The 23,295-nt window shown below is 38.5% G+C and overlaps 1 protein-coding gene across 1 annotated transcript in view; it reads left to right on the plus strand.

The window, feature by feature from the left end:
- The window catches only part of dselb (dermatan sulfate epimerase like b), a 35,277-nt gene extending 12,328 nt beyond the window's left edge, over positions 1 to 22,949 (plus strand). The window contains exon 1 of the mRNA XM_085173075.1: positions 1 to 22,949. This exon is cut by the window's left edge and continues 12,328 nt beyond it. The gene's annotated coding sequence lies outside the window, so the exon portion shown is untranslated.
- Positions 22,950 to 23,295: the final 346 nt, after the last annotated feature.

A 23,295-nucleotide genomic window follows, 5' to 3' on the forward strand; every position in this document is an offset into this window, starting at 1 on the left:
AAAAAAAAAAGAAACTGTCAGCCTTGACACATTTCTAGTCAAAGCAATTTCCAAAGCACCCCCTCAGCTAGTTATATTAATCTGCAAGATGCCGTTGCAGAGGCTTACTGTGTTTTATTGCTGTGATATATTCACTATAAAGGCCTGAAGGAAAAGCAAACAACACGCGTTTCTATTTCCAGTTGCAGTCACTCAGATAGCCAATCATATTTTAGGTTTTTGTCTTTAAAGAGTCCAGTGAGTCTTGCACTGAACACAGATGAATATGAAGTATAGGTAAAAAAAAAAAAAAAAAAAAATCAGAGACCATTTCTACTCTGTGATGTTATGCTCCTTGGCCTGGGTAAAAAAAAAAAAAAAAATGCTACTCAGTAACCTTTGATGCTGTCTTGCTTAGACATTTCTGTACTGTAAATGGATCACATGTAACATGCAGATGGTGCACTCGTTTCTAAGCTCGCCATCGCATCTGTACACAGAATACTCAGTGTTCATTTGGAAATATCCATCTTTCCTTGGCTAGAAGCAGTCCTGTTTGTTTTTTTTCTCTATGAACACTGAAACCCTTGACTGGCTGGAAAACCCGTTTGATGTTCGTGGTCTTTGAATGTGTAGACTTGGCAGACATGCTTTCACTTTGGTGTTGCAATCCTGTTACCAACTCTGTTTTGTATTTGCTTGTGGGGATATGGTTCCTTGTTTCTGTGGCCTTGAATTACAATCAGTTCTTTTTTGACAGTTTTCTTTTTCCGGAATCTGGAGCAGAAGGAGAAATTAATGTAACGAAAAAGAATAAATTCATAAATATATTGACAACCAGTCTTTGTTTAGGTGTAGTGTATTATTTTCCACAATGGCATAGGCCATGTGATTATAAGGCGTTTGTCCTCATTAGCTGCTTTTATACTCATGTTAAATTAGCTATTATCCTTCGCTACAAAAGACAGAACATAAATTTTAATTTGTACGTGCTCTCTTTCCGTATGATTACGGCTAACCTGCTAGTAATGTGTCTGTTTACGCAGACGCTTGTGCTGCCACATTTTTGCACTAGCACGATCTCCATTTTATTAGACACGGATGACAGAAGCCTAATTGCTTATATGGGTGATGTGCATGACGAGGAGGAACCAACAATTAAAAACATGTCAGGAAGTTCTAATGCCATGCTCTGACTGAAACTCCCTTAACAGGAGCAGGCTTCGAAAGAGCACATGCTGTGTCTTATGTCTCAGAATGGTGAGTCAGTCATTTCATTACTCATTTGTTCTTGATCCCTCCTGTAACACTCTAATGCTTGGCAGGGTCCTCTGTGCCTAATCCTTCCACGCAGAGGCACATTATTCACAGAAAAACCTCCGGCAAATGCTTTGGAAGGTTTCTACAAGTCTGGGCCTGCAGTCTCTGCTCGTAAAGTAGTTCCATTCGTTCTGAATGCAGGAGTAATCTTCCCCGTGTATGCATACGTGCTTAATAATTATTCAGGCGTCACAGAGCTGGGACATAACTAATAACTTCATTTCTTTTCTTAACCAGACAATTACTGGTGTCATTTAAAGAGAAGACAAGAGAATGATGCAAAACTAAACTCTACCTCTCTGACAAAAACAATGATTAAACCCAAATTTATAGAAATGATTATAAACTTTTGCAGCAAACTATGTTTTTCCTCTGTTTGCTCATGTTTCATCTTACAACCCCTTAGCTGTAATCACAAGTAGGGATGGGTATTGATAAGATTTTCACGATTCAGATTCCATTTTCGATTCTGTTTAACGATTCGATTCTTTATCGATTCTCTTATCGATTCTTTTTAAAAAAGGAGAACACTAAGGTCTAATAGCTTAGAACTTTGTTTTATATCTTCTCTTTGAACAAGATAGAAATTTAGGAGTAACATGGCCTTACAAACCCAACAGTGAGATCTTAAGAGATCCGCAGCCTACGGCTCTTCAATGGGGTGTCACAGGGTCCCCAGGAAAAAAAAATTGTAAATGTAAAATAATAAAATAAATATTCTTCTGTAGCAATAACAAAGTATAACATCAATTATTCTGTAGCAATTACACAAGAATATCCAGTAATGTCCCTGCCTACAATTAAACACATTCACTTACCGAAAATCATCTGCTGTGGCAAATGGGTGCAAACCTTTGACCACAAACTTAGTCACTGCTCGGTGACATTCGTCTATCCTGGCCTGAAAGGAGACGCTAACGGTAGACTGCAGTGAGAACTGCCAGCATCTGAGCCAGCCATACTCTGTCTGTCTCTCTCATCATGGTCACCTAAATGCACAGTAATGGCAGGTTTTGTAATAAGGCAGATCGCGCTAACATAATATGCACTGTTAGTTGATTATTTACCTGCCGCATTAACGGGAGAGGACGTGCAAACGTTACCGCTGCTGCTGGGTTGAGATTCACGAGTCCGGAGCGGAATTAAAAACACGACATTCATTTAAGGTCATCGTGTGTTTTGTGAGCAAATGCTTTTGTATATTTGTAGTGTTTCCTCCCTTAAATGAAATATCTACTTTGCAAGTATTGCAAGTTGCCCTGTTGTCATCCATTCTCGTAAAGCAAAACCAAACTTTTGAGTGTTTGAGCCGCTTAGGCGCCGTGTTTCCTGCCAGGTAAATGACGCTCCGCAACGTGGTGACGTCATTCGTGGCGACTGGAATCGATAAGGGAATCGTTTGCAAAAATGGCAAACAATTCCAAGGAATTGAAACAGTGGGAACCGGTTCTCAACAAGAACCGGTTTTCGATACCCATCCCTAATCACAAGGAGCCTAACCTGTATGTAGGGAACCACTTACCTTTCTTTCCTTGGAATAATAGTATTTTTACAGAGCCTGTATACTGCTCAATTTTTGTGTTTATTTTTATTAACTTATGCATTAATCCAGAAAACAAGTCTTAATATTTATTAATATGTACAGTTAGTAACTACTTAATGTAATCAATTGGAACTGAACTGAGAGCAACTGCAGAATTGATGACTATTAGAAAATCATCTTTCAATTAAAAGGGCCAGTACCCAAATGTGGCCACACTCTTACTTACTTCTAACCAGAAAGTGATCCAAATATATCAGGTTCACTACTTTGCTGACAGGATGGAATAGGAACCTTCTAATGTCACTGGATAAAAGGCTTTCAATTCTTGGTTCCCTCATACTAATAATGTCCTTTTGAGTGAGTATTGTAAAGGCATGTGGTTCAGGGACCCTCAAGGTTTAGACTGATAAAGATGAAATACCCAGTAAATATTCAAACCTCATTGAAAACCCGAATGAGTCGAATCCACCAGGAGTATGAGGGAGCGAGGAGAGTGGAACGTAGAGAAGCTTGCTTTTATTCTTGTGGGACAAATCTAGAAGTTATTATACCAAAGGTGGATTTAAGAAAGCAACAACAAAAAGACAAAAAGCATCTATAACACTTTCCCTCCGAGCTGGTTTATGGAAATAAAATAAAAAATAAAAAAATAGTCACAGCCTTCTTGTGAAGAGACAAAATCCCCAAGATCAATAACAACAACTAATAAACTCATGCGATGAAGGAGGAATATGGTTTCCAGATATTCATAGCAAGTCATTCTAAGATTGGACAATCCACCTAAAATAATGGTTTAAAAGAATAAAAATACCCCTGTTAGGCTTTTAGTGGAAAATTTTTATTATTATGCAAATTATGGACGAAACCCACAAAAACAGTGATTGGCAGCAGTAGAATATAGACCACAGTCACATGAAATGAGATTCAAAACATACAGTATTATATAGTGCAGGATTTATGTTTTCATCTAATGGAAATCTGTTATGACGCCTGAACTTTTTAAGGGCATAGACATGTGAAACAAGAGGAAGATAAACTAATCAGAGCTGTGGAGTGCAGTTTCAGCAATGTGTGGGTTGCTGTGATCTCCTAACTGACAGCATGTTCCAGACTAAATTACAATGTGGACTTGAGTTGCTTAAAGAGATGAACACAAGATAATGGATTGCTGCATGCAAAAATAGCACAATAGCATGGATGCAGAATATTGGAGATGATGTTAAAACATGAGGCCTGCACCCAACATCCAAATCCAGGTTGTTGGATGCAGAGAGGGGGGTATGCTGCTGTGCTTGATGTTGTACTATCTTTTTTGTTAAGCAGTTTTGGTTGGGTATCACTGGAAGCTAGTCGTGTATTCTTTATACATCGTAAAAAGCATGCTGAAACAATTCCAGATTGGATAACTGCTTTCTGTGAAACAGGCTGCCCTAATTCTTCCAGATGTGGATGAACCTGATGAGCCTAATGGACACTGGAACTTTATTAGATTTTGTCTTGAGAAAGCTTCAAAAAGATTCTGTATTATTGAATCTCTGTCTCTATTCTGGTGTCTTATTGTAAAGCTTTTTTATATCTGTAGAGCGAATGCAGATTATCATCACAGATTATCTTTGGACTTTTAACATAATGGCACAGAACATTAAGGAACCCTGCTTCTGCCTCGTATAGCTCGCACATCAAATGTAAGTCTGTATAGATAATCTCCACCAATTAAATTTAATGGAATCTTACAGACAGGATAAAAATAAAGTGATATGTCAGAGTGTTCTTCCATAGAATTCTTTTCTCATCTGAAAATAACACTGCAAACGCCTGCTGCTCGGAAAGACAAATACGCTTTATGAAAATCTTTTGATGTCTGATCACAAGAAGCAGATGATTTGCAGAACTAATTTAAGCTAGAAGGTTGCCTCCTAGATTATCTTTGATGTCTGATAACCAATACATAATCATTGCATGAAATAAGGTTTTATAGAGAAAATGATGAAAAGCTGCATTATAATCTAATTCCATGCACCAAGTTTGGTTAAGTGATCAAGCAGTTTTCTCACACTATTGGGTGTATGGAGGTTATCCAGATAGAAAAGGAGACTCAATTTCAGCGGAGTAGTCATACCCTCTCCTTTTCCGCCTTTATCTTTCGCTGCATCCAAATCCCAGGAGACCTTCTCCCTTGCCGGCAGCCATCGCTCCTGCCACTGCTCATTAATTAACCTTTGCTGCAGCCACCATCAGTCAGAGCAGCCTGATATTCTGGAGAAGAGTAATCATCGATACCATACAAGGCCTTTGTGCTGGGGAATTAGCTCGCTAATGGAGAGCAACACCATCATTGTTGAGAGTTTCAAAACTTCCATTTGAATGTGATGTGTGATTTGTTGTGAGTGTGTCCTTCAGATGTCAGCAGATTGGCTCTGAATGGCTTCACTGACTGTGTGTAAGCAGCTGGCTAAGCCTCTCTCCTATATTTAGTCATTTTCAGTGCAGTAAACAACGCCTGTAAGGTCCTCAGATCCTACTGTTCAAATATACCTGCTGATGACACTGCTGTGTTTGGACACTGGGACGTGGAGATCCCAGGAATTTCTGTTAATAAGAGTTGACTTGCAAGGAAATATGGCGCCCTGTCAATTTGCAGCTGTTGGCAAGTAATTTCTGTAGTGAAAATGGGATCTTCTGTGCCAATAAAGCACAGCAGCCACTGCTAATGAAGCCCAGTCTGCTCTTATAGCGCAGGGAAATCAGACCAGATGAGGCGTTTTGAATTTCACTTCAGGCAAATCTCGATACTGAGATACTCTCACAGTTGTATATCAAAACACTCCTCAAGGCTTTGCACAGTCCTAGCTGTCATTCTTTTCAGTTTGGCGGATACACGAATACCAGCTGAGTTTTTCAAAATTAACTGCAACAGGGACATTAATATAAAAGCTATGTTCCCAGAGAATTTATGCACAGTGTTTTGGTGTTTTGGCTAATTTCAAATGTATGTTCTTCCATTTGTTTATTGTGCAAACATCATTTTCTTGAGCCTTACACTCCACCGGTGGGAGTTTTAAGCTGCTATGACCATTCCTCTCCCTGAAAGTCAAATGAAAGTCTGTGGAAATTGAATTTTTTCTGCTTAGCAATATGAGGCGACTGAAAACGACTCAAGATTTTGCTTTGAGAAGTTTCTGACTTTTTGACTTTGAAAGTGAGACCCCTCGAAATAAACCAATATTCTGTCAGCTTAACCTGTCTCTCTTGACATTTTAGTTAATCCCCACTCTTGTTCTGTATATTATGGACAGTTTGCAGGGTAGACACAGCTCTCTACCCCTAGGAAAACGAGCCACTCTAGTATCGCTTTGAGTAGAGCTCCTCTCTTTCTCCTATTTCAACGCCTGTGGTTTGCTAGCTGTGCAGAAATGAGCAGAATGATGCGTAAGCTGGAAAAGGAGATAAAAGGGAGGGCAGAAAAAAACGAAATCGACTAAATGATTTAGCTGTGCTTTGACTAATGTAAGTTTACCAGTTATGTTATGGAGAGGGTTAGCCACTGTTTTCATGTAATGAGCTCTGTCTGTCTATTAAAGCAAAGGGTGGCCAAGCTGCAGCATTTAAAGCCTGGTGTTATTCTGAGGTGTAGGATTGAATCCAGCTGGCGCGCTGACAGACAGACAGGGGAGAGGCCCTTTTCCTGGATGACACACTCAGTAGTCCTTCATTACTGGGACCGAGAAACCATAACCCGGCTGTCAAAGTGCTGCCGCGGCCACCGCTCTCCTGAACCATGTCTAGTCGATGCATGACTGCCAAGCGGATCATTTTCATGTTTTATGTGATGCACAAAAGAACTGATAGGGAAGATAGCAAAAAAGACACAAATGCGTGGTTAAATATTTGTGGGGACATCCCATGCAGCCTTTTTGCATCAAGCATGAGTCATTGACCTCTAATTAGTGGGATTTATGTATTATGGAGCAATAACAGCGTCGGTGACATCGGTCATTGCATGCCTGGGAAATTAAAGCAGAGCAAAGGCTTGTTGCTAAGTCATTGGAAATGAAATAACTAATGCGGGAGTTGTAGCCCATATCCTTACTTACATATTCTCATCTCATAGTCTTTTGATAGAACAGAAATGGAAAACTAGTTCCCACAATAAAGAATTGACAGGAGACCCGATGGGGTAAGGAATTCATGCACTGTGAGCTTCAGCGATAAGCCAGTCATTATACTCCACACAGATTTTATATCATGCCCTTCCCATAACTATCCCACCCAGTGTGGCTATCTCTACGTCTGGAATCAGTCCAACACCACAAACTTGAAATTAGTTTTTGTCCCCTTGTGGTGTCTCTCCTTTCTTTCCTTCAAAAAGAAACTTCTCTTTCAAGAGGGCCTTACATTTCCTTGCAATCACACTATTGGCAATGTACAGCTTCTGACAACATGTTTTATTTTTAAAAGAGACATCTTGACACTGACAGGCGGCAGAAGCCGAGAGACATTCGTCAGTTTCTTCTCGTCCCCCGCGATTTTTAGCTGCAGAACAAGCCAGATGGTCAGATTCTCTGCTCATATGGTTATGTTCCTTAGAGATCACCATTTTTGGCCTGATTGAAAAAAAACATATAAAAGTGGGGAGATGTTAAGAAACGAAAACAGCTGAAGAAGGCCAGGACAGCAGTATCACTGCTTTGAAGAGAGTGTTTTTAAGGGGAAATGTGCCTCCGCCCTTACATAATTATTCACTGCAAAGCACAGTAACATTTTACTGTAAAAAAAAAAAAAACTCCAATTCATATTTCTCAGATGTCGAAGAGACAAAAGAAAACAAATGAACAGTCTTGTAAGAAATGATATTACAAGGTGTCATCTTTGCTGTTTTAAAATGCTGATGATTTGTAGGTTATAGTGCCTGTTAAAGTCTCATCTGTCTTCTGTCAGAGGATAGAAATACCACAAGACTGCAGGATGAACTCTTCTAACAACTGACGTTTTACTTTTTCAAATTTAAGAAGCCACTTACCTGTGCATACTACAGCAGTGCAGCAGATAACTTCACATTACAGGGAAATTGTTCACAGATGGATACAAGTTCCCTAATTGGCACATAATCCCTATTAGCCGTTTGAAAACTCACAATGGTGGCAATTTTCAATATGGCTGTCAACAAAAGCACTGAACTATCGTTTGTTGTTCAGGCAAAGTGAACTGGACTTGGTTTTTTGAATTATATTAGTGTCATTATATTCATGTTCAAATATGCAAAAGTCAACGTTAGTATTTGCACACTATTTGTTTCAATCACACTTCTAGAGCCCTTACACGCTGCACTGGTTTTCCAATTCTCACCCATGGCTCCCAAAAAGCTTGTTTAGTGTGGTTTGTGACATATAGAGGGGGTTGCCTACTATTCAGAAGTTTGGATGGTTTAATCTTCAGCTCTGTATGTTAAAGTGCCTTTGGGCAACATACTGAACCCTAAGTACCTCCAGATGTATCCTTCTGGGTTTGCAAGGGGCGGGGGGTGGATGCAGCTAGCACTTTTAAGAGTGGTAGGTGAGAGTAAAACAGTGTTACCATGGACTAAACTAGGACAGGTTGTAATATACATATATACATAAGTTATATGAGTTCGCCAATATAGCGAACTGCTGAGCAGCACAGCAAAAAGGTTTTAGGTCTGAATCAGTCCAAGTTATCAGGTTAACTAGTGATTCTAAAGTGGTTGTTGGTGTGAAGGGAAATAGTTACGTCTCCATGTGTTAGCCTGTTAATGACAATAACTGATGATAATAATTGAGCAGAGCCAAAGGTTAGGAAAAGGGAAATGGTTCTTCAAAATAAAGTTTTGCCTTACCGATACAGACAGGCACAGATTCTACTTTGATGTCAAGTTGTTTCAATCTCCAGGTTGTGTCACATTTTTCACAGTTTGACCTATGGCTTGGAGAGTAGCTGGGTAGTGTTTAAAGATAAGTCACTTTCATGCAAACATTGGGGTGACAACACCAATATGCTAGCAATCAAAAATCATGAGGAGATTTTTGCCAACCAGTTGTGGAACACAAACATTTTCCAATGGTAGATCACTAGGGGAAAAAAAAGGGAGGGTCACTCACCAGTACCTTGGCCTGTGTGAATTTGGCTTTAGAAACAGTTTTCCCATCAACTGCCTTAGACACGGGAAAAAAAAGTGCGTGTGTGAATGGGTAATTAAGGCATGAGTAGAAATCTTTACATAGGAACCAGTCCATTTAACATTTACATCTCCACAATAGCCAACAAGTTAATCACATGGGTAGCGGTCACATACAGTATCTCCAAAACCTCATAAAGGACTCTTCATGCACTGATTATATGAAAGTTATTGAATTGAAAGGGAATAAATTAGCACTGAATGTTACGTTTCCAAACCTAATTGCATGACCCATATCACTAAAGGGTGAAAGGCACTATGGCACTATGCAGCTGCAATTCATATCACATGTTTGGAGCAGCATGTAACACACATGTGCTTGCGATTATCTTGTTTTCCTTCAGACAAAGAAGCTCTGAGGATTTTTTTTAATTTATAAATTTGAGTTACCTGTAGCCAAACGAATAAAAATCAAAAGTAAAACCTCTGAAATGTATCCAGTTATTGTAGTTTTGTTTGTGGTAAAACTGCTTTTTCCTAAAATGGCCCAAAAGGAATATTTAGAAATTTTGAAAATTCAAGTGGGTAATGGGATTTTTCAAATGAATGGCTCCAGAGTGACGCACATCTAAATTCTGACACTTATATCCACTTTTGTGAGATTGTTTCAGTTATCTAGTGCACTAAAGAGAGGATTCACCGTCAGAGCCAAAGTAACCTGCTTAAGGGCCGAAGGGTGAAATTGCACTAGGGCCTCAGGGTCTGGTATGGACTTCAGCTTTCTGGCTTTTATGCTTTAATATTCTTAAAGCAAGGAAAGTTTCTCTGTCACATTTTTATGGATGGTAGTGTTCTCAGTATTCAGAGAGATTTTTCCATACATCCCCTATTTACATTGCCAAGCTCGGTAAGCTATAATCTAGATGAATAACAGCTGTTGTGTGCACCATGGCTCTTTTTTTTAAACACATAAAAACGATCAAATTGTTTTCAAATGTGAATCCTTATGTTAACCTGAAATGGCAGAAAATGCTACCACAAATGTTCAGCCTTTCCTCAGTCACTAACCATACATTATTCACGATCAACTACAGATTTCAGACAATAAATAGTCTCCAAGATGCTTTTGTTTCATATTTTGTCAGTGTTCATTGATTTCTAAACAGTGTATGTGGCATACTACTATTAATAATAATACTACTATTACTAATAATAGACTGTATATAAAAGGTGGGTATCACCACCTTTTATATACAGTCGTCCTGTAATGAAACTCTAGTCACTGGACTGACTGCAAAAGTGAAGAAAAACTGCACGCTGATATGGTAGCAACATCTTAATCATAAGGTAGGTCCATCCTAAAGCTTGATCATTGTCTTTGACTCGAGCAGTCAATCCAACTTAAAAACCAGAGACCACATTGTACTGAATACGACTTAAAACTAGCTACAGGGTTCTTAAAGCAATTGGGAACATGTTTACTGAGGTTACGCAGCAAGGGAGCTGAAAGCTGTTTTCCTGACTCATATCTTTTGCTTGCTAGTTATAATTAGCAGTTAAACACTGTGCAGTGTTAATGCAATCCACTTCTTTACAAAACACCCTCCATTTCTTTGGAATTTACAACATTTCCATCAAATAAACTAGATTTAAGATGTGACATTTTCCCCACACAAGAAATACAAATTTTATTTAATCTCCTTCAAACTTATGGGGCTTCTTAGTTTAAAGACTTGCGAGCGTGATCATAGTAAATTGCTTCTTGGAAGGCAAGTTTGATGCAAAGAAAATGGACTGCTTCCCAAATAGTGCAGATGTAAGTGCATTTCTGAAATACATCAACCCAAGAGACTGACTAGACGTGCATGCACATGTGGCTGTGTGCATTACAGATACTGCTAGCTAATGCCGACTTGAGTAGCCAGTAACTTTCAATTACAAGGGATGCTCTTTTGCAGTGGCAGGCATATTAAGAGGAAAATACCAAAACAAATTTTCTTTTATTGATCTCCTACTGTATCACTGAAATCAAAGAAAACTAGAACCTAATGGATGCTCACTGCCAGAAAGCTCTTTTTGAAGACTGAAGCTGGCCCACTTCATCTTATCACTTAATTATTTGGCAATGAACGCCAAAAACAAGCGCTCTCATACAACACCACACCTAATTACCCCGCACGATCAAAAGCCTTTCAGATCATAATGCTGCATGTACAAGGTTTATATTTTCATCATTCTTAACAGTTTCTTACCAGATTGTCTGTGTCATGTCTCAAATCAGGACCGCAATTTAAAACAAAATGTTATCAAACCGGACATTCTCCTCTGTCACAGCAAAGTTGGTTTTAATAATTCATGACTACTGACAAACTTCCTCTGGTCTCTTGAGTTCCTGCATTTTTAGCAACATGAAGTTTTCAGGGACTGCTAGGTGACGCAACTGCGCAGTGGCTTCCAGGGTGTTTGCTTATTGTCATTTGTACCCTTTCGCAAACACACTTTGACAGGTTTTGATTTGACTTGAAGGCACGGATGATGGCATTACTTTAATAACCATTCGTGGTCACTGCGGCTTTGCTCCAGAGCATTTACTATAACAGGAGTAATGTGTGGATGGTGTCCCTCTGGCTGGGCTGCCTCATTAAATGGCTGGAAAAGAGTGGCTGGCTGCAGGGGTGATGCATTATTGATGAGAGAGCTTGATTAATTGAAAATATCCTCCGCACCAGGGGAGGGTGTGTGCATGCGCGGGCGTTTATGTGTGTGTGCGCGCGGTTGGAGTAAGTGGCTTCATTTTGTGTGGACAACTTAATCAGTTGATGCATAGTGCATTTTCTGATTATTATTCTGGACAGGCGCTCACTGTCAAACATCTACTGTATGTGCACTCACAAACATGGGTGTTGTAAATGATATTGTGTCATGCTGCGTAAGCCACGTCCAGGTGGGAGTAATAGGCAATCTGCAGATTGTCAGTTAGTATTAAACAATAGAAGATATTTGCATTGGGACTAAGAACGTTGTTCATCCCCCTCAATGTTGGACTCCTGCACCTGCGACACCAGCTGAGTGCTGTAAATAAAAGATGAAGCTGTCAAGAGATGAGCAAAATGAATTAGCAAAAGTAATCACTTGCTAACAACACCGAAGAGGGTTTTGCAAGCTTTTGACTCAGAGGTTGGATCGGAAAACGAGGCTGAACCGGCGTCTTTTGCTCAAATGAGACAGTTTCTCCTCACAGAGACCAAAACTAATGATGCATTTGGGTGCCCTTCATCAACTCGTTAAGTCAGATATTTCTAAGTTAATTGCCCATCCATTGGTCTACACAGCCTAATAATACAAGCAATACACTGGATATGTTTCATAATCTGAGAATTTAAAATGCACTTCAATTCGAAACCGTCCCTCAAGACAAATATGACAATCCTAGAAAGAGATGAAATCTGTTAGGAGTCACTTCTACACTGGCTTTTTCATGTGTTTTGCTCCTAAGCTGCCAACCTAGAAGACTGAAATTTGTCCCTCATTGTGTTTTTCATTTATTTTGGCCTTAATTTGCAATTAACTTTTGTTTTCGTTTCCTTTTTCATTAACTTTATGCACTCAAAACTGCTTGCTCAGGTTTAGGAAACAATTATGGTTTGGGATAAAATAGTTCCCTTTTCTAACATTAACACAACAAGTAGAAAAAAGTGCACAGACACTACATTAAAATTTGACAGAGGGATCATTTACAAGCATCATCATGCAAGGAGTTGAGAGTAAGACCCACCTCACTGTAAACCTCGTGCAGCTTTGACAAAACAGCAGCAGGCTGTTTGAAGATTTGAAGTCCTTTTCTGTAAGAGTCGACAAACCACTAGCATAAAGTGTCTCCATCACTACAAGGTCGCCTACTTCTCATGACATGCGTTCTTCAAGTAAGAAGGTGACTGCATTTATTTGAAGTGCATACAAATTGCTTTGCATCTATGTAACCAAGTGAGGGAACAAGCATTTTATTCCATAAGTACATTTCTCAAGCCGTGTGAAGGTAATATGCATGCAGTTTATGTCATCAAAATCAACATCATATAAACAGCTGGCCACGGAGAGCATAGTGGATTCAGAATCGTAAAGCCTTGAGTGTGCTTCAAGAGCGTTACTCACATTATTCTTTCTTAAACACCCTTTTTTATCTTTTCCAGTTTCTTCATTGTCTGGACATGTCTAACATTTCTGTAACAAACAGGTCACAAATCATGGCTATTTCATACAGCCTGTGTACAAGTAAGAATGTTTTTACTGTTCTTGCTCTAAAGCCCTGTTTTTCTACCCTGCTAACAACTGCTTCAAACACTTTATGCATTCAGCTAAGTGCAGCTCTGTGAATACCTTACTGACTATCTTGTCTTTCACTCTAAGTGTGGCCTTCAGTCTTGTTCAAACACTTCATAACAACTGGTCAGGGGAAAAACTACAAGTGAATAGAGCAAAAATACATAAACTGTATATCACCAAGAAACTTCCCTAGTAGAATACTTATGCTATTTTTGTACTGTGCGCTTTGTGAAATCCTTCAATATGCACACAAAGTCCTATCTACAGTAGCTAAACAGTTATGTATACTTCCACAAATTAAGCTTCTGCATACGTTCAATAAGGAAGATCAGTAATCACTCATCTGCCTATTTTCCTTATTGTTCAACTGCTAGTCTGTTCATTACATCGCACAATTCACTTTCTCCACATCTCCACTTCACTCAAGTCAACCCAAGTGCTCCATCTAAGCCTCAATCTTCAACTGCAACACCACCAGTGACTACACTCTGGAGGTCCGGTCCCAAGTCCTGTCACGGCTGGGATTTCATTTCATCATGTTGGGTCACCGGAGTCTAATCACCAGCTACATATATCTTAATAATAGCAAACAAATAGCCCTCTCCTTATTGAGCTAAAATGTAAAATCTGGCAGGAAGATGGCTTGAAACACTTGTCTGATTTCCTTGACATTTTAGAGTCAAGCTCATTATGTGGAAATCTATGGTGAAATTGAAAATAAGTATTTTACCATATAAATATGTCTAAATAGTCTTTCTAGTTTATTTCATCCATTAGGACGATTATTTAATGTGCATGTTTTCTGAAATCCTTTTTCGTTTTCGTGCTCCTTTTGGGAGTCACCACAGAGGATCATCTTCCTCCATCTCACCCTATTCCTAGAATCCTCCCCATCACAAAATTCATGAATATTCTCTGTGGGTTTTCCTCTTGCTTGGCAGCTTTATCTTCTGTGCAATATACCTACTGTCCCGTGCACATGACCAAACACCCTCAGCCTTGCCTCCCTAACTTTGTCTCTAATCTGCTCATTTCTAATCCTATACCTCCTTGTCAGTCCTGACAAAAGTCTTAGTATATTCAACTCTGCCACATCCATTTCTGCCTTCGGTTTATCTGAAATAACAGAACAAATATGCCTTTCGGTGTGGAGTTGCAATACCAAGTCCAAATGCATGCACTTGGTGGGGTTAGGTAAGCTGGTGATTTTAAATCACTCATTGGTGTGGATGTAAGTGTGAATGGTAGTCTGGCTCTCTTTGTTAGCCCTGCTTTAGGCTGGTGACCTATCCACAGAGTAGCCCGCCTTCTCTCTATGGGCTAGGCTCCAGTCTGAATCGGAGGAGAATGGATGGTTGGATGGATATTTTATTCCTGCAACACTCTTGAAAAAAAAATGTTACAGAACCAAAATAAGACAAAATCTCAAAATTTACCACCACAAACAAAAAAAAAAACAGAAAACATTTTGCCAGTTCAGTATCAGCAAATCTTTTGGAATTGGACAGGCCTCCTCAGCCTGTTGTCCAGAAATGTGGGCTTTGGAGATTTAGCGTCCCCTCCATTATCTTGTTACCTCCCCATCCTTTGTCAACATGCAAATTTACTCAATTCTCCTCAGTGAAGTTTCATTAAGTCCCATCAAGGCTGCCATCAGGATTCTGTCTGAAGTCATGCCAGGGGAAATTACAAGCCCTCCTGGCAGCTACTAATAACGAATGACTTATATATAAACCCACATTAATTTGGAATTCATAAAGGCGGAATATATTACAGAGTGAGTCACTTTTAAAACGCTTAAAGGACATAAACTTGTTTTAGCCCTTAGTCTGATGAGACATTAACTGACTCAAATGTGGCCCTCATTGCATATTCAGCGATAGCAAATCGCCCACACATCAAGGCGTTACAAAGTGCACGTTAAACCTGGCATGAAGCACAGTCCTGAGGCAAGTACACTGCTGAAATATTTTGTGATATATAAAAGTACTGAATTACCACTTTGTCCATGGGTGCTGCAAATCAGCAAATTTCAAACTAAAAAGTAGCAAAGAGAAGTTGAAGGTATGGGCTGAAAAATGATGCTGGGTGCTTTTTCTCCAAATGCCTGGCTTCATGGCAGTAAATGTGGCATAATGAGTCCCTAAGCTAAGGCTGCAGTCGCACACGGTTTACATTTATGTTAAAGGTTGGAGTCTGTTCTCAGCTCTCTCTTGAGACATGACAGATAAACAGAAAAATATTACTATAGAAACAACACGCTGGACTCGTTTTGCTATTATGCCCGGGTGCTGAATGAATCACTATGTCTTAATGAAGAAAGCAGTTCCACATATTTACTTGCTTTGCAGATATTTCAGGTCAGAACCTCCTACACTGTCGCAAATTAACACACCGAGACCAGGTTTGTATAACTTAACAGCTTTTCTTTCTTTCAAGGACAAAATCAGGTAATGCTACAAATGTAGCTTATAGGCAAACATGTTGTTGTTGTGGAGTTAATCAACTCATCTTAAATGCCACAATGGGAATAATCCATTTTTCAGATCTTTTAAAAAATGCAAAAAATCCATGAAACCTCAAGCTGAGAAGAAAAACACTTTGCTTCTTGAGGCCAGCTCCGGTGCCCACGTAATGCAGTTCATCAACCATTCATCTGTGTCTGATTAAATTCCCCAGTGTCTGATCTTTCACACGTAGAAAATTATTTAAAAAAGTGACTGCCTTAGGCAATTCTTTCTTATGCTCACCCTCAATAAACATGAAGTAGTACTTTTGAGTAAAATGCAACCGAAATATATAAAATCAAAGGTTCATTTAATCAAATAATTAATCATCTTGTCAAATTTGATTTGGCCCAATTCCTTTACACTGTTAATTCCATTAAATTTAACATCATACAGTTTTGCATTGTAATTATGTAATAAAATCATGGAACATTTACACGTACATATAGTTAAATTAGATAACGTGAGCTTTTTCACGATTACGGTTGAAAAATCTAAATACTAGAAATGCATTAAACTATATGTAACTTTTGACCCTTTATGCATACGCTGGACACGAGTGTGATGACAGCAGAACTTTTATTTACAACTGTGGTTTTGTTCAGCACTGGGACACAGACACTCCTGCTCTCTGCTGTCACGTCCGCTCTCCTCCCTCTCCGACTGTCACTGTGAACATATAAAGAGTCATAATCACCTTCAGATCCCAGCACACCTGTTCACCCCGCCCCTGCGCTGCTCCGGGAGCTCACTGCGTCACCCCTCCCCTGCAGCTGGCCAGAGACCACACCCACACCACACTATATTTGAATGAAGAACACAAAGATTTCAGCTGATTTTAAAGGACATCTAAGATGTGAAAACAGAGGATATGGAATACTTTTGTTTTTGGTTGTAAAGGGAGATATCTTCAAAATTAAAAGCAGATATTAGTGTTTCTCATACACGGCTCTTTCTAACATGAAAAAAATCAAATGCCTACAATCTGCAAAGGGACTTTAAGAAATGATTTTATTTTATAATGTCAATAAACATTATATTTCAACACAACTTAAGTGGCTCAGCTTATGCTAATGTAGCATCACACCATGTTTACTGTAACAGCATTGTTTTATAGTGTTTGCAGTTTTTTTGTCCTACTATTTTAACATGCTGTCAATTGTTTGTGAATAGAAAACACAAAATACCAGAGGGTTACATGAGCCTGTGTGGTGCTACTGTAAACTCTATCAATTTATCAGATATTTATTAATATCTAGATACAATACAATACAATATAATAATGAAACGGTGAATCTATGGCCCCCTTTTGGTTTAGCCTGGAACATGTAGCAAAAATGTATTTTTGATCAGTGGTGTCAGGAGTAAATTCAGTAAATACATTTTTTAACAACTTTACCGTGTTTGCTATCCTACTCCTGTAAGCTTAACAACAATAGCCCTCATATGTGATCCTAACTCGGAAACACTAATTCACTACTTGACATTTTATTAGGAACCGACTTAGACCAACAGACCACGATTGCCCTCCTTACAGCCACACTCCCAGAAATTTGAATCTACAAAGAACAAATTAATCAAGATTAAATGATTATTATCAAACTCTTTTAAAATCTGCAAGATAATATTTTAGAATTTGTTTTTTTCTCTCTAAAACTAAAAATTCAAAAAACCTGCTACAGGTAAATTAACATTCATCACATGGTGAATGGACTGATTCTTATATAGCGCTTTTCTACTCAAAGTGCTCTATACAACATGCCTCATTCACACCCACTCATACAAGCACTTCTATACACAAGTGCAAACTGACCTGCATTCACACTCCGATGAACGCATCGGAGGGCAATTTGGGGTTAGTATCTTGCCCAAGGATACTTGACATGCAGGCTGGGGAAGCCAAGGATCGAACCACCGACCTTCCGATCAGTAGCTGATCTGCTCTATCTGAGGCACAGCCACCCTAACCCTGAACAGTCACATAATCTTGAACATTGCTTTCATGTCCTTCACACACTCGTCTTGTGTTCATGTAAAAAAAAGAAAAGAAGAAAAAGCCTGGAGCTGTTTGTAACTGCCCATCACATCACTGCACCACATTGTTTTGTCTCTTCGCCTGTGATGTGTCCTTTTAACCGACCTTTTCTCATCCGAGGACCACTGATTGTAGATAATAGCTTATTCCTGAAAAAAAAAATCAATCAGATTGCCTTTAAAGATTGTTGGCCCGCGTGTTTGCTGCTCGTAATGGTGTTTGGACTGCTCATATTAAATGAGTGTGGTCATATTAAATGAGAATTGTGGCCTATGACCGAAAACCCCTAGAATTCAATTTACAAACATTTGAGCATCAGGTAGTTAGATAAAGACCATCAATATGCTTTCCTCCTTGACACTTGATGTATTTTCGCTCAAGGACAGCTTAATGTGAACTGAGAGCAAGGGAACATTTTCAGTTTTCAATAAAGCCTGGATGATGTTGCTAATAGAATTCACTTCCTGTTACAAATGAGAGGCACGTAATTGGAAAATAATAATCCATGATAGTAAATTGGAATAATTTCAAGGTCTTGTAACCTAAAGGTGAACAATTCAGAAATTCATTTGAACTTTTTCTTCACTGCCCCTTGAATAATATGCCCCTTCATTCACAGTAGTGGGGAAACTGGAAGGAATGAAAATTAGATTTCTTGATTTGATGTCATTTTTGATCAAGGTTTCTCAGCCAGACTGATTGCAGTGCCAACGTTTGGCAGACATAATGTCAATATCAACCTGGTTTGCTGTGTTTTCTTTGGCTGCCGTGCCAATTTACTGTAGACTTTCATTAGTGTTATTGGCAAAGATGCTGGGTTAATGTTTGATGGAAAAAATTAAAGGGGTCATTTGCTATTTCAAGAAAACTCTCATTAGCAGAATCCAATATTTTGCAAGTGATGAACACAGAATATGCTGACTTTTATGCATCAGTCAGAGGAGTTGTATTTCAGCAGTATTTAAAGACATGCAGACATGGCAGTTTAGTTGATTTGCATGACCATTTACACAAGTTACTGTTCAATAATGTTACATGTGTTTTGTTTAATCATTTCGGAATTTATGCTTTCCATTTATTTTGTCATGTCTACATTTTAAAGCACTGTTCCCTTGTGAAACTGCCTTAAGTTAAAAAAAGAGCCTTTTGTTCAACTTCTATGTTCATAAGCGGGTAGTAAAAGTAAAACTTTATATCTATATATTTTTTAAAACAAATTGCTAAAAACATTAAAACCAAAATACATCCAGAAGCAAGTTTCAAAAGATTTTTTAGTACGGTAGATTTTTAAAAGAGAGTCGACAGATCTCTGATTCAGTGGGAGAGACTTCTGGAGTCTGGGGGCCACTGTTGAGCTCTGTCTCATTTAGTTCTCAGCCTTGTATGTTGCACAGCCAGCAGGCCATAACCACAGACCTTAGGGACTTGCTGGAGATGGAGTTCTAGTTCTCTGATATAAATTAGTGCTTGTCCATACAGAGTTCTAAAAGTCAGTCTTAGAGTGGATTCTGAAGTTAATGGGAAGTCAATACCACTGAATTAGTAAAGGTGTGACACATGAGTATGTACAATACTCAATCAGAAGTCTCTTAGCAGAATTCTGAAAAACCTGCAGATATTCCAGGAAAGCTAATTAAAGACAGGTCAACAGGGAATTACAATAATTCAGAGTGTGATAGAATAGAACTCAACTTGGCAGCATTTCTTAAGTGATAAAAGCAAGACTGAAGGAAATTAATGTGAGCATCCAGAGAGATTATTAAATGTCATGTTGCATAAAAGTGACAGTAAATCCCCTTAAAAACACTCAGAATTCAATGGAGAGGGAGCCAATATAACAACAACCATAGAGGCCCCAAAACAGTACCTTGCGGCACACCGGTGTGAAGTCACAACCTTTTCTAAATGCTTAATAATCAAAGGTAATTTATTCATGTCCTTGAATGTTTTGCTCCATATTTCAGTGTGTATATTTTCATCTTTAATAACTCTGATAAACACTGAGTTTAAACTGCACCAATTCATTCGTTAAAAGTTCCACTGAAATTCAAAAACATTCAAAAGAATGCATCCAAAATTTGAAAGATTCAAATGATGCATTTTATATAAATATTTTCTAAGGTTTAGTTGTCTTAAATATGTTCAGAGTCTTTCCGTCATATTTTGTAGAAACTGTCAGCAATCAACATATACTTGTTCACAACTTAACTTTACAATTGTGACAGCTTTCTAGAATTGTCTGGTCCTGTTACATGAGATTATCAGAAAGGTCATCTCACTCGGACAAGATCTGCATCAGCTGACAGGTGCTTAATGGCTTTTCAGGTTTATGTATCCATTCTGTCACTTTTTCTTAAACATACAGGGGCTGTGTAGAAGAAAATAAAGTTGTTTTTTTAAATTAGCTACTTTTAATTAACTAATTAACTAGTTTTTAATTAAAACTAACATATAGTATAACTAATATTTGAATACAAACTCCAAATTTATGGTTAGAATGGATGGCTTCAGGATGACCAGATATTAGTATAGCCAAAGTTAGACTGACAGAGTCTTCCACACTCTGTAGACAGACTATGCTTTATGATGCAGCACTGTATAGAATTAATGGAGCTTGAGTCAAATAATAGCAGAATAAAAGCAAATCATGCACCCACTGCATGGTATGGATGTATATTTTATGTGTATATTTCCCACTCGTATATGTGCAGCAGTATATCACTTTTTGCTCTGGTAAGACTTAGCTTAATCCTCCGTGTAAAGAACAGACTTTTAGTCAATCTTGTCTGAACATACATGTGTGAAGTGCAAAGTGGTGCAGACTTGCTGCAGTAACTCATAAACCACACTCGGAGAGTGCATCAGGCAGTTGGGCTTGTAAAACCTGCAGATCTACTTTGCTGTTTTTATTAGGTCTTTTAGATGGTAGGCTGTTTACTGAATGTCTGAAATGTCCTTTTATACACCCATTAGACTAGGGAGGGTAATGTAATCCGTAGGTTTACACAAGGACCTTGTCAGAAAAGCTGTGAATACATTAATGGAGCTGGAGGTTATGTTGGGGGCATTAAAAAAAAAAAACATAATTCCTGTAAGTGATGTTTTTCTGAAAGAGGCTTCTTCTCCTTTTCCCCATCCTTCTACTCTTCCTGATTCCAGGTGCAGAGCCAAAAAGTAAGATCAAAGTGGCTCCTCTCATCTTTCACTGTTTTTGATGATGCAAGTGCACATTGCCAGTGCTTTTGTTGTGCTCCAGTTTTGTGGCACCAGAGAGATAAGAAATTGGCAGACGGAAATATAGATGATTTTGCCTACTTAATGTGATAAGTTGAAACATCAACAACATCTCCTGTCTACTCCTCATGCTGTTAAGGTTGTCACTTACACAGGTGTCCTGTTGGGAAATATATCTGAACAAGAATATTGACTAGCTTCACAGTATGGTTTCTGCTAATGAATCTCAATGAGGTCCAGAGGAGTTCTTTAGTTTTTACAAAAATAACCAATGCAGTCTAGTTTTGTTTTTAATTAAGTCATTTTTTGCATTACATTCACTTAAAAAAAGTTAAGAGTTGTAATATATTGTAACTAAGTAAGTTGCAAGTCCTTCTAGTAATAGTAAACTAGTAACTACTGAAAAGTCACACATCAATGAATGCATCGGTTCAGCGTCTTGCCTAAGGAAACTTCGGCATGTGAACAGCAGCCAAGGATCAAATCACCAACCTCAGATTAGTAGATGACCTGCTTTACCTCCTGAGCTAAAGCTACCACATTAATATACACTCACAGTAACTCAATGCATTTAGGCATGTAGACATGTTCAAAATGCTGGAATTTCAGACTGAGAATAAGAATGGGGAAGAAAAGTGATTTCAATAACTTTAAATGTGCCATGTTTGCTGGTGGCAGAAGGGCTGTATTTCAGAAATTACTCATCTGCTGGGATTTTCCCAAAGAAAAATGTCTAAGGTTTAGAGATTACAGTCTGAAAGAGAGAAAATATCCAGTGAGCATCAGTTTTGCCTTGTATCAACAGTTCTGGTAATAATGTGGGGGATGCTTTCTTGGTGCACTTTTGGAGTAATTCAGCATCATTTAAATGTCACAACCTATTTAAGTATTTCTTGAACATGATAATGAGCTCACTCAAATGACCTCCACAGTCACCAGTTCTCACTCCAACAAAGCTCCTTTGGGATATGGTGGAACAAGAGATTTGGATCATGGATATGAAGCTATTGTGCTGCTATCATATAAGTAGGATCCAAAATCTCTGAGGAATGTTTCAGACACCTTTTTAAATCTATGCCATGAAGAATTAAGCTCTGAAACAAAAGAATGTTTCGAATCCAGTGCTAGGTGTACCTAATAAAGAGTCGACACGATCTATCTCTGAGCATATAAATTACATATATTATGATTGTTTGCCAGCTGACAATCATTACCTTTGGATTTCAACTTTCTAGCCTTGTATTTTTCTAACCGCTAGACAAGAATATTCAAACACACTTAAACTTGTTTTCTTGGATATTGACTCCTCTGCATGCAAAATTTCAGTAAAGTTTTATGTGGATCTGAAGATAATTCAAGTCTTCTTTCCCACAACAGCTCGAACAAGCAGTGCTCCTCTTGAATTCTGCAGAGGATCCTAACTCATTCCAAGTCAATATAATGTCCAGTACGGCTTGCTAAAATGGCCCATTTAACCTCCCCTCTAGAACTGCTAGGTCCTGTTAAACCATTCATAGTGATGCATTTTGTAGATGTAATTATGTTCCTCAAATTAAATAATTTACTCTGCACATTCCGGCCAACCAATCTGTAATTATTGCTGAACCCAGGTCGTATAATGTTTTAATCAGGCTGTGATATTGAACTGCTCAAGTTGTAATTAAAAAATGAGCAGGAATTAAGCACCACAATGTACGAGGGGCAGAATTGGCAGGACTGTCAAATACAAGAAAAAATGAGCACACCGGATCCCTCATTTGCAATGTAGATTACATTTTGGAGCAAAACAATAGGATTATTGAAATCAGAATCTGACCCAATGAATAAAACATGATAAGCTTAGAAAATAATGGCAAGTAGAAAATGGGCCAAATATATGTTCATGAATTCAGAAATGGGTGTTTATCATTGAGGAGGAAAAATGAGAAAGCAATACAAACAGGTTAACTCCAGGGTGCCTTGAATTTTAATAGTGCTTTCTAGTAGCTTTGGGGTAATATATACTGTAGTTGGGTTGCTGATTATTATGCACTTTTTTTTCCCCAAGTAAAACTAAAAACAAAGACAGAGACTCATGGGTGGAACATATGCTATTTACAGCAGCCCTGCCACTGGGATTGGCCTCAAAGTCCCTCATGCGCAGCACAAAGTTTGTCACCAAGGCGGTCGTCCAGGTGATGGAAAAGCAAGATACCCTCAGAGAACTCATAAGATGTCTCTA

This window comes from Neolamprologus multifasciatus, chromosome 9, assembly GCF_963576455.1.
Source record: "Neolamprologus multifasciatus chromosome 9, fNeoMul1.2, whole genome shotgun sequence".
Classification (NCBI taxonomy): Eukaryota; Metazoa; Chordata; class Actinopteri; order Cichliformes; family Cichlidae; genus Neolamprologus; species Neolamprologus multifasciatus.